Source organism: Arachis stenosperma, chromosome 2 (genome assembly GCF_014773155.1).
Source record: "Arachis stenosperma cultivar V10309 chromosome 2, arast.V10309.gnm1.PFL2, whole genome shotgun sequence".
In the NCBI taxonomy this organism is placed as follows: domain Eukaryota; kingdom Viridiplantae; phylum Streptophyta; class Magnoliopsida; order Fabales; family Fabaceae; genus Arachis; species Arachis stenosperma.
The window spans coordinates 66679330-66692027 of NC_080378.1; the positions used below are offsets into that span (position 1 = coordinate 66679330).

The 12698-nt window shown below is 42.8% G+C and overlaps 1 non-coding gene across 1 annotated transcript; it reads left to right on the forward strand.

The window, feature by feature from the left end:
* The first annotated feature begins 8173 nt into the window (after positions 1–8173).
* LOC130963885 (small nucleolar RNA R71) lies at positions 8174–8281 on the forward strand. Its single transcript, XR_009080002.1, has one exon. It is a non-coding gene; the product is annotated as a small nucleolar RNA R71 (small nucleolar RNA).
* The last annotated feature ends 4417 nt before the right edge of the window (positions 8282–12698 follow it).

The window sequence follows — 12698 nt, forward strand, 5'->3', positions numbered from 1 at the left end:
AAAGGTGATCAAGAGGACCTTTGCTACTAACAACTTCATTTTGATCTGAAATGACATCAGAGTACAGAAATCAGGAGAAGGAAAGCTGGCTGTTAATTGGAAGGGTCCATACAAAATAGTTGAGGTCTTAGGTAAAAATTACTACAAAGTGTCCGATCTCCAAAGGCAGGAGCTCCCGAGGTCTTGGCACGCGTGTAACTTAAGAAAGTACTACAGCTAAGTAGCAAATCTTGTGTCTTGGTGCACTCTTTTTCCTGATTCTAAGGGTTTTTTAACGAGGCACCTACACAAAAGCTGGGGGTACTCAAGCCCCTAGTTCCATGTAAAGGAATTTATGGACTATTAATAAAAATTCCTATCTCTTTCTTTAAAAGTTTCCTATTTAGAACACATTAATTTAAGCTTGACAAACTGCGAAAATCATTGTCCGACCTAAAAAGGATCGGCAAGATAAAGCGACGAGGTACAAGTTAATGTAAGAATTTATATAGACAACTCGTACAAAGCGACCTCGATAAGATCGGATAAAAAATGAGCTTTAAACTTAATAAAGGCCGACTACTCGAAGTCGAAACTATGAAAGGAAACTAATAACTTATAATTTAACAAATTTTGCTAAGACCTGAAAGTTAAACAAACAGTGCTCAACTACAAAAACATAACTCTATTTCGAAAGCAAAAAATTTCTTTGAGATATAAAGAGAATAACCTTGAACAATACTATTAAAGTTGTGGAAACAACTGAAGTAAAAGATAAAAGTGTTCAAGAAAATACCGGCTATTACAAAAAATTAAGTATCACAAGGAACCTACAAGTCGGATACTTCCAAACATTTAAAACAGCATTAAAAGAACTCAAGACTTCTCACCAAGAAGCGCAATGAGATCCTCGTCTATAGCGACATCTTTCCCTTTAACAGAAGGGGTGGGAGGATGCTGATGGAGTGCAGGAGCTGGTGAATTAAAAATTTATTAAAATGGTTGCGTTGCAAGTATAGTTCTTAACTCACCAAAAATCTGCCCATCAATTTAGAAATATGTCACTGAAAGTTTAAATTAAAATTACTGGGAGTTTTAAGTCCCAGGTCGTCTCCCAACGAGTTGCAGAAAAGTGTGCTGTTTTATTAATCAGATATTCCAAAAAGAGTTGAGCTAAGTAAATTGGGAATTAAATTGAGGAATTTTAAATAATAAAAATAAAAGGCCTTGATTGGGAATTGATTGGTTAGAATCTCTATCATTGATGGTGTGATTGTAAGATTAATTTATAATTAATAGTTGTTCCGTTTGGTTATCCCTTACTAGGTAAGAGAAAGTCAAACAAGTGGAAATGCCAGATCTGTTCACAAGTTGCAACCCACTTAGTTTAAAGGGATTGGCGTCGGTGACAGGATAGCAATCCAACATTCAACCCAATTACAAATTTTCCTTCCAATCCTCCCAACTCAAGAGTTCCTTTTTAACCAACTCCCCATCAAGTAATGAAACTACTCACTCATTGTAAATAAAAAAATCCATGGCATATGAAAGGGAATTAAAAGAAGACATGATTATTGGAATGGAAATTAAATTAAAAAGAAATAATCCTTGCATTAATTAATCATAAAAATATCTGAATGACAAAATTGAACAAAGCAAAGAACATGGAAAAATAAAACCAAGTTAAGAGAACAAACTAGAATGATGAAGTCTTGATGAGGAAATGACTCTTCTCAATGTTCCAATGCTAAGACCAATTGAAAATTAAAATTCTAAAACTAGAGAGAAAAACCTAAGAGAGTGAAAAACTAGATCTGAAAACTACCTAATGAATTGTGTTCTCTTGTTTCTGCATATTCTCTGACTCTAGTCTGCTGTTCTGGGCCGAAAACTGGGCCGAAATAGGGTCCAAAGTCACTGGCTTCAGATTCTGCGGTTTATGCAGATCGCGCATGTCACGCGATCACGTCGTCCATGCGGACGCGTCGCTGGCGCTTTTCCTCTTCACGCGTTCGCGTCGTCCACGTTACTGGTGCACGAAATTGTGATCACTACAACTTCGCACAACTAACCAGCAAGTGCACTGGGTCGTCCAAGTAATACCTTACGCGAGTAAGGGTCGATCCCACGGAGATTGTTGGTATGAAGCAAGCTATGGTCACCTTGTAAATCTCAGTCAGGCAGACTCAAATGGGCATGGTGATGAACGAATAAAACATAAAGATAAAGATAGAGGTACTTATGTAATTCATTGGTAGGAACTTCAGATAAGCGTATGAAGATGCTTTCCCTTCCGTCTCTCTGCTTTCCTACAGTCTTCATCCAATCCTTCTTACTCCTTTCCATGGCAAGCTTATGCAAGGGTTTCACTGTTGTCAGTGGCTACCTCCCATCCTCTCATTGGAAATGTTCAACGCACCCTGTCACGGCACGGCTATCCATCTGTCGGTTCTCAATCAGGCCGGAATAGAATCCAGTGATTCTTTTGCGTCTGTCACTAACGCCCCGCCTTCAGGAGTTTGAAGCACGTCACAGTCATTCAATCATTGAATCCTACTCAGAATACAACAGACAAGGTTAGACCTTCCGGATTCTCTTGAATGCCGCCATCAGTTCTCGCCTATACCACGAAGACTCTGATCTCACGGAATGGCTGGCTCGTTTGTCAGGCGAGCACTCGGTTGTCAGGCGATCAACCATGCATCGTGTTATCAGGAATCCAAGAGATATTCACTAGAGCTTTGATTGCTTGTAGAACAAGAGTGGTTGTCAGTCACCTTGTTCATGAGTGAGAATGATGATGAGTGTCACGGATCATCACATTCATCAAGTTGAAGAACAAGTGATATCTTGGACAAAGAACAAGCGGAATTGAATAGAAGAACAATAGTAATTGCATTAATACTCGAGGTACAGCAGAGCTCCACACCTTAATCTATGGTGTGTAAAAACTCCACCGTTGAAAATACATAAGAACAAGGTCTAGGCATGGCCGAATGGCCAGCCTCCCAATGATCTAAGATAGCATAAAACACGAAGGTAGCTACCAAGATATCAAATACAATAGTAAAAGGTCCTACTTATAGAAAACTAGTAGCCTAGGGTGTACAAAAGATGAGTAAATGACATAAAAATCCACTTCTGGGCCCACTTGGTGTGTGCTTGGGCTGAGCAAATGAAGCATTTTCGTGTAGAGACTCTCCTTGGAGTTAAACGCCAGCTTTTATGCCAGTTTGGGCGTTTAACTCCCATTTAGGTGCCAGTTCCGGCGTTTAACGCTGGAATTTCTTGAGGTGACTTTGAACGCCGGTTTGGGCCATCAAATCTTGGGCAAAGTATGGACTATCATATATTGCTGGAAAGCCCAGGATGTCGACTTTCCAACGCCGTTGAGAGCGCGCCAATTGGGCTTCGGCAGCTCCAAAAAATCCACTTCGAGTGCAGGGAGGTTAGAATCCAACAGCATCTGCAGTCCTTTTCAGTCTCTGAATCAGATTTTTGCTCAGGTCCCTCAATTTCAGCCAGAAAATACCTGAAATCACAGAAAAACACACAAACTCATAGTAAAGTCCAGAAAAGTGAATTTTAACTAAAAACTAATAAAAATGTACTAAAAACTAAACCAAATATACTAAAAACATACTAAAAACAATGCCAAAAAGCGTACAAATTATCCGCTCATCACAACACCAAACTTAAATTGTTGCTTGTCCCCAAGCAACTAAAAATCAAATAAGATAAAAAGAAGAGAATATGCAATGAATTCCAAAAACATCTATGAAGATCAGTATTAATTAGATGAGCGGGGCTTTTAGCTTTTTGCCTCTAAACAGTTTTGGCATCTCACTCTATCCTTTGAAACTCAGAATGATTGGCTTCTTTAGGAACTCAGAATCCAGATAGTGTTATTGATTCTCCTAGTTAAGTATGATGATTCTTGAACACAGCTACTTTATGAGTCTTGGCCGTGGCCCAAAGCACTCTGTCTTCCAGTATTACCACCGGATACATACATGCCACAGACACATAATTGGGTGAACCTTTTCAGATTGTGACTCAGCTTTGCTAAAGTCCCCAATTAGAGGTGTCCAGGGTTCTTAAGCACACTCTTTTTGCCTTGGATCACAACTTTATTTCTTTCTTTTTTCTTTCTCTTTTTCTTTTCTTTCTCTTCTTTTTTTTTTCTTCGGTTTTTTTTTTTCGCTTGCTTCCTCTCTTTTTTTGTATTCACTGCTTTTTCTTGCTTCAAGAATCATTTTTATGATTTTTCAGATCCTCAGTAACATGTCTCCTTTTTCATCATTCTTTCAAGAGCCAACATTCATAAACCACAAATTCAAGATACATATGCACTGGTTAAGCATACATTCAGAGAACAAAAGTAATGCCACCACATCAAAATAATTAAACTGTTATAAAATTCAAAATTCATGCAATTCTTTTTCTTTTCAACTAAGCACGTTTTTATTTAAGAAAGGTGATGGATTCATAGGACATTCATAACTTTAAGGCATAGACACTAAGACACTAATGCTCACAAGACACAAACATAGATAAACATAAAGCACAATTTTCGAAAAACAAGAAAACAAAGAACAAGGAGATTAAAGAACGGGTCCACCTTAGTGATGGCGGCTCTTTCTTCCTCTTGAAGATCCTATGGAGTGCTTGAGCTCCTCAATGTCTCTTCCTTGTCTTTGTTGCTCTTCTCTCATGATTCTTTGATCTTCTCTAATTTCATGGAGGAGAATGGAGTGTTCTTGGTGCTCCACCCTTAGTTGTCCCATGTTGGAACTCAATTCTCCTAGGGAGGTGTTTACTTGCTCCCAATAATTTTGTGGAGGAAAGTGCATCCCCTGAGGTATCTCAGGGATCTCATGATGAGAGGGGTCTCTTGTTTGCTCTATCCTTTTCTTGGTGATGGGCTTGTCCTCATCAATGGGGGTATCTCCTTCTATGTCAACTCCAACTGAATAACAGAGGTGACAAATGAGATGAGGAAAGGCTAGCCTTGCCAAGGTGGAAGACTTGTCCGCCACTTTATAGAGTTCTTGGGCTATAACCTCATGAACTTCCACTTCTTCTCCAATCATGATGCTATGAATCATGATGGCCCGGTCTAGAGTAACTTCGGACCGGTTGCTAGTGGGAATAACTGAGCGTTGGATAAACTCCAACCATCCTCTAGCCACGGGTTTGAGGTCATGCCTTCTCAATTGAACCGGCTTCCCTCTTGAATCTCTCTTCCATTGGGCGCCCTCTTCACATATGACTGTGAGGACTTGGTCCAACCTTTGATCAAAGTTGACCCTTCTAGTGTAAGGATGTTCATCTCCTTGCATCATGGGCAAATTGAATGCCAACCTTACACTTTCCGGACTAAAATCCAAGTATTTCCCCCGAACCATAGTAAGATAATTCTTTGGATCCGGGTTCACACTTTGATCATGGTTCTTGGTGATCCATGCATTGGCATAGAACTCTTGAACCATCAAGATTCCGACTTGTTGAATGGGGTTGGTAAGCACTTCCCAACCTCTTCTTCGGATCTCATGGCGGATCTCCGGATATTCACCATTTTTGAGTGAAAAGGGGACCTCGGGGATCACCTTCTTCAAGGCCACAACTTCATAGAAGTGGTCTTGATGCACCCTTGAGATGAATCTATCCATCTCCCATGACTCGGAGGTGGAAGCTTTTGCCTTCCCTTTCCTCTTTCTAGAGGTTTCTCCAGCCTTGGATGCCATAAATGGTTATGGAAAACGAAAAAGCAACGCTTTTACCACACCAAACTTAAAAGGTTTGCTCGTCCTCGAGCAAAAGAAGAAAGAAGAGAGTAGAAGACGAAGAAATGAGGGAGAAGGGGATGGCTTTGAATTCGGCCAAAGAAGGGGAGAAGTGGTGTTTAGGTTGTGTGAAACTGAAGGAGTGAAGAAGGGTATTTATAGGAGAGAAGGGAGATGGAGTTCGGCCATTATGGGTGGGTTTGGGAGGGAAAGTGGTTTGAATTTGAAGGGTGAGGTTGGTGGGGTTGGTGGGGGTCCTGTGGGGTCCACAAATCCTGTGGTGTCAAGGAAAAGTCATCCCTGCACCAAATGTTGCTCAAAATCACGTTTTGAGTCATTTCTGGCGTTAAACGCCGGGCTGGTGCCCATTCCTGGCGTTTAACGCCAGGTTCTTGCCCTTTTCTGGCGTTTAACGCCAGTCTGGTGCCTCTTTCTGGCGTTAAACGCCTAGAATGGTGCCAGACTGGGCGTTAAACGCCCAACTGCTAGCCTCACTGGCGTTTAAACGCCAGTGGGTTCTTCCTCCAGGGTGTGCTGTTTTTCTTCCTGTTTTTCATTTTGTTTTTGCTTTTTCAATGGATTTTGTGACTTCTTATGATCATCAACCTACAAAAAAACATAAAATAACAAAGGGAAATAGATAAAATATAATCATTGGGTTGCCTCCCAACAAGCGCTTCTTTAATGTCAGTAGCTTGACAGAGGGTTCTCATGGAGCCTCACAGATACTCAGAGCAATGTGGGAACCTCCCAACACCAAACTTAGAGTTTGAATGTGGGGGTTCAACACCAAACTTAGAGTTTGGTTGTGGCCTCCCAACACCAAACTTAGAGTTTGACTGTGGGGGCTCTGTTTGTCTCTGATTTGAGAGAAGCTCTTCATGCTTCTTCTCCCTGGTGACAGAGGGATATCCTTGAGCCTTAAACACCAAGGATTTTTCATTCACTTGAATGATCAGTTCACCTCTATCAACATCAATCACAGCCTTTGCTGTGGCTAGGAAGGGTCTGCCAAGGATGATGGATTCATCCATGCACTTCCCAGTCTCTAGGATTATGAAATCAGTAGGGATGTAATGGTCTTCAACTTTTACCAAAACATTCTCTACAAGTCCATGAGCTTGTTTTCTTGAATTGTCTGCCATCTCTAATGAGATTCTTGCAGCTTGTACCTCAAAGATCCCCAACTTCTCCATTACAGAGAGAGGCATGAGGTTCACACTTGACCCTAAGTCACACAGGGCCTTCTTGAAGGTCATGGTGCCTATGGTACAAGGTATGGAAAACTTCCCAGGATCTTGTCTCTTTTGAGGTAATTTCTGCCTAGACAAGTCATCCAGTTCTTTGGTGAGCAAAGGAGGTTCATCTTCCCAAGTCTCATTTCCAAATAACTTGTCATTTAGCTTCATGATTGCTCCAAGGTATTTAGCAACTTGCTCTTCAGTGACATACTCATCCTATTCAGAGGAAGAATACTCATCAGAGCTCATGAAAGGCAGAAGTAAGTCCAATGGAATCTCTATGGTCTCATTTTGAGCCTCAGATTTCCATGGTTCCTCATTGGGGAACTCAGAGGAGGTTGGTGCACGCCCATTGAGGTCTTCCTCAGTGGCGTCCACCTCCTCTCTTTCCTCTCCATATTCGGCCATGGTTATGGCTTTGCACTCTCCTTTTGGATTTTCTTCTGTATTACTTGGGAGAGTACTAGGAGGGAGTTCAGTAACTTTCTTGCTCAGCTGTCCCACTTGTGCCTCCAAATTCCTAATGGAGGACCTTGTTTCAGTCATGAAACTTTGAGTGGTTTTGATTAGATCAGACACCATGGTTGCTAAGTCAGAGGGGTTCTGCTTAGAATTCTCTGTCTGTTGCTGAGAAGATGATGGAAAAGGTTTGCCATTGCTAAACCTGTTTCTTCCACCATTATTGTTGTTGAAACCTTGTTGAGGTCTCTATTGATCCTTCCATGAGAAATTTGGATGATTCCTCCATGAAGAATTATAGGTGTTTCCATAGGGTTCTCCTAGGTAATTCACCTCTTCCATTGAAGGGTTCTCAGGATCATAAGCTTCTTCCTCAGATGAAGCATCCTTAGTACTGCTTGGTGCATTTTGCATTCCAGACAGACTTTGAGAAATCAAATTGACTTGTTGAGTCAATATCTTATTCTGAGCCAGTATGGCATTCAGAGCATCAATCTCAAGAACTCCTTTCTTCTGACTTGTCCCATTGTTCACAGGATTTCTTTCAGAGGTGTACATGAATTGGTTATTTGCAACCATCTCAATTAGTTCCTGAGCTTCTGTAGGCGTCTTCTTCAGATGAAGAGATCCTCCAGTAGAGCTATCCAAAGACATCTTGGATAGTTCAGAGAGACCATCATAGAAAATACCTATGATGCTCCATTCAGAAAGCATGTCTGAGGGACATTTTCTGATTAATTGTTTGTATCTTTCCCAAGCTTCATAGAGGGATTCTCCATCCTTCTGTCTGAAGGTTTGGACTTCCACTCTAAGCTTACTCCATTTTTGAGGTGGAAAGAACTTTGCCAAGAAGGCATTGACTAGCTTTTCCCAAGAGTCCAGGCTATCTTTAGGTTGTGAGTCCAACCATATTCTAGCTCTGTCTCTTACAGCAAAAGGGAATAGCATCAGTCTGTAGACCTCAGGGTCAACCCCATTAGTCTTGACTGTGTCACAGATTTGCAAGAACTCAGCTAAAAACTGATGAGGATCTTCCATTGGAAGTCCATGGAATTTGCAATTCTGTTGCATTAGAGAAACTAATTGAGGCTTAAGCTCAAAGTTGTTTGCTCCAATGGCAGGGATAGAGATGCTTCTCCCATAGAAGTCGGGAGTAGGTGCAGTAAAGTCACCCAGCACCTTCCTTGCATTGTTGGCATTGTTGTTGTTTTCGGCTGCCATGGGTTCTTCTTCCTTGAAGAATTCGGTCAGGTCCTCAACAGAGAGTTGAGCCTTAGCTTCTCTTAGCTTTCGCTTCAAGGTCCTTTCAGGTTCAGGGTCAGCTTCAACAAGAATGCCTTTGTCTTTGCTCCTGCTCATATGAAAGAGAAGAGAACAAGAAGATGTGGAATCCTCTATGTCACAGTCTAGAGATTCCTTGAAGTGTCAGAGGAAAAGAAGAGTAGAAGACAGAAGTAGAAAATTCGAACTTATCAAAGGAGATGGAGTTCGAATTTTGCATTAAGGAATAGTGTTAGTCCATAAATAGAAGGATGTGAGGAGAAGGGAAGTAATTTTCGAAAATTAAGTGAAAGATTTTGAAAACATTTTTGAAAAATATTTCTTAATTTTCGAAAATGAGAGTGGGAAAGAAATAAGATGATTTTTGAAAAAGATTTTGAAATTAGAAGTCAAAAAGATTTGATTGAAAACTATTTTGAAGAAGATGAGGTTAAGAAGATATGATTGATTTTAAAAATATGTGATTGAAAAGATATGATTTGAAAACAATTTTAGAAAGATTTGATTTTAGAAATTAGTAACTTGGCTATCAAGAAAAGATATGATTCAAACATTAAACCTTTCTCAACAGAAAAGGCAACATACTTGAAATGTTGAATCAAATCATTAATTGATAGTAAGTGTTCATACCCTGACCGAGGTCCTCCAACCCGGCAAATCCATAAGAGGTCCGACCTTGTCCTAAAACTCACACCTAAAGGTCGGACCTCGGACAATAAACAAAGAAGGCCCATCAAAAAGGAACGAAGCCCAAAACCTAAAGGCCGAAAAGGCCTAGGAAAGGCGGTTCCACAAAGATAGAGATAAAACTCCCAAAGATAAGATAAGATAAGAATATCTTATCCAGGGGAGATCACCGCCAACTACTATAAATACACTGGAGCACCCAGGTATGGCATTCATTCCAAATCTATATATATCTGCTTGGACCCATGCTAACTTAAGGATCGGAGTGTCATTGCAGGTACCACCACCAACCATTCTGCATATCAAGCTCGGGCACTGAACCCCCCACCTCGGGCCTCTCCAGACGACCGAGCTACACGTTTCAGGCAAACCCTCGGAACATTGGCGCCGTTGCCGGGGAACCTGGAAAGTCATCTCTCTACCATGGCGGACGACCCCCTCAACAATGACCACGCTGCATCTGAACAAGAGGACGAAATTGACACCGGAGAGCGACCGGACAGCCCTCTATCACCACGCACTCCAGGGGGAAACAAACAGAATCGCCCAAAAACATCACTCCCAAACAAAGATCCACAAATTTTCGAAAAAGAGAAGAGCTCGGAAATTCTAGAAGCAGTCCGAGCACAACAAAACCGACTAAAACAACTCGAGGAGGACATAAAAAAGCAGAAAGAGACTGAACAAGATCTGAAAAGGGAAGCTCGAAAGCGCAGAGAATTAGAAGAAAAACTGCGGAAAATAGAGGCCAACCTGAAAGACCGGACAGAACGCGGCACCACCACCGAGGGCAACCACGATCCCTTCACGCAAGAGATCATGAAGGAGAAGGTACCGCGAAACTTCAAACCACCCGATATGGACCTCTACGACGGCACCACCGATCCAAGTCATCACCTCAGCAACTTCAGAAGCAGAATGTACCTAGTCGACGCCTCCGACGCGATTCGGTGCAAAGCCTTCCCCACCACTCTCACCAAGTCAGCCATGAAGTGGTTCGACAACCTGCCACCAAGATCAATCACTAGCTTCGAAGACTTAACCAAAAAATTCCTAACAAGATTCTCTATTCAAAAGGACAAGACAAAACATGCCCCCAGTCTACTCGGGATCAAACAAGGTAACCAAGAAACTCTCCGAGAATACATGGAGCGATTCAACAAAGCCTGCCTGGACATACAACACTTGCCCACTGAAGCAGCCATCATGGGACTAGCAAACGGCCTAAAAGAGGGACCATTTAGCCAATCCCTATCCAAACGATACCCGACCTCCCTATACGAGGTGCAGGAGCGGGCAGAAAAATATATCAACATGGAGGAAACCTCCCAGCTAAGAGACTCTTCTAGGAAGGAATCAACCTACCCACTCCGAGATCGAGATCGGGAACAGAAGAAGAAAGAAGAACCCAACTCGGACAAGCCACGGAAGTACCACAACTACACCCCCCTCCGAGTCTCGCTGGTAGACGTCTACCGAGAAGTATGCCACATCGAAAGGATCCCGCCGCCCCGACCGCTAAAACACAAGAAAGCGGGGAGAGATCGGTCCGAATACTGTGAATATCACAAGCTCTACGGTCATTCTACTAACGACTGCTACGACCTAAAAAATGTTATAGAAAAGCTAGCCAGAGAAGGAAAACTCGACAGATACATAGCAGAGAAAGGAGAAGAGACCAGGAAGAGAAGGCGGGGAGACAACGAAGATCGGGCTGAACAAACCCCGCGAACCCCTGAAAGACATGTTCACATGATAAATGGAGGTTTCGCAGGCGGAGGAACATCCAAATCCTCGCGAAAAAGACACCTCAAAGAAATCTATCACGTCCGAGAAGACAGTCCCCTGCCCGAATTACCCACTATCTCATTTACCCGAGAAGATGCTCAAGGGATAACTCCCGGACACGACGATCCAATGGTAATCACCATTATCCTAGCAAACGCCAACTTACATCGAACCCTGATTGACCAGGGAAGCTCAGCAGATATCCTGTTCAAAACGGCCTTCGACAAGCTCGGACTTGAAGAAAAAGAACTAAAGGCCTATCCCACCGACCTATTTGGACTAGGGGATACTCCGATCCATCCCTTAGGATACATCTCACTACACACTACCTTTGGAAGAGGCGAGCAATCTAAAACATTAAGCGTCGACTACATTATAGTCGACGTCACTTCAGCATACAATGCCCTCATTGGGCGACCAACCCTAAACAGACTGGCAGCTATAGTCTCGACCCCACACCTCTGTATGAAGTTCCCTACCGCAAAAGGAATCGCTACCCTAAAAGGCGACCAAAAACTAGCGCGGCGATGCTACAACGAAAGCCTGAGCCTAAAAGGGAAGGAGGTCAACACGATAGAACTCGGACGAGTTCAATCCCGAGAAGATCTTCGGCCACAACCAGAGGGAGAGACCGAAAAAGTCCAGATTGGGAACACACCTGAAAAAATAACAAACGTAGGAGCAAACCTCGAAACGGGCCTAAAAGAGGAACTCATAACCCTCTTAAGGGAGAATTCCGACCTCTTCGCCTGGAAAGCCTCCGACATGCCAGGCATAAGCCCCGACCTAATGTGCCATAAGCTATCAGTTTACCCGGGATCCCGACCTGTCCAACAAAGATGCCGGAAGCTCGGACCCGAGCGCATGCAAGCAATAGAAGAACAAGTACAAGCACTGCTAGATGCAGGGTTCATTAGGGAAGTAAAATACCCCCTATGGCTCGTAAACGTGGTCCTGGTAAAAAAGCCCAACGGAAAATGGAGGATCTCAACAAAGCCTGCCCCAAAGACCCATATCCACTACCAAACATCGACGCCTTGGTAGACGCAGCCTCAGGCTATAGATATCTCTCCTTCATGGACGCATACTCGGGATACAATCAAATCCCGATGTACGGACCCGACCAAGAAAAGACCTCGTTCATAACCCCAAGGGCAAACTACTGCTACGTAGTAATGCCCTTCGGGCTGAAGAACGCAGGGGCAACCTACCAGAGGCTAATGAACAAAGTGTTCTCAGAGCACATCGGACTACAGCTGGAGGTGTACGTCGACGACATGCTGGTAAAGACACAAGAAGACAGAAACTTGCTGACCGACCTCACCAGTATCTTCGGCACCCTCAGAAAACACAACATGAGACTCAACCCGACAAAGTGCACCTTCGCCGCAGAAGCCGGAAAGTTCTTAGGCTTCATGCTGACTCAAAGGGGCATCGAAGCAAACCCGGACAAATGCCAAGCGATACTCAATATGAA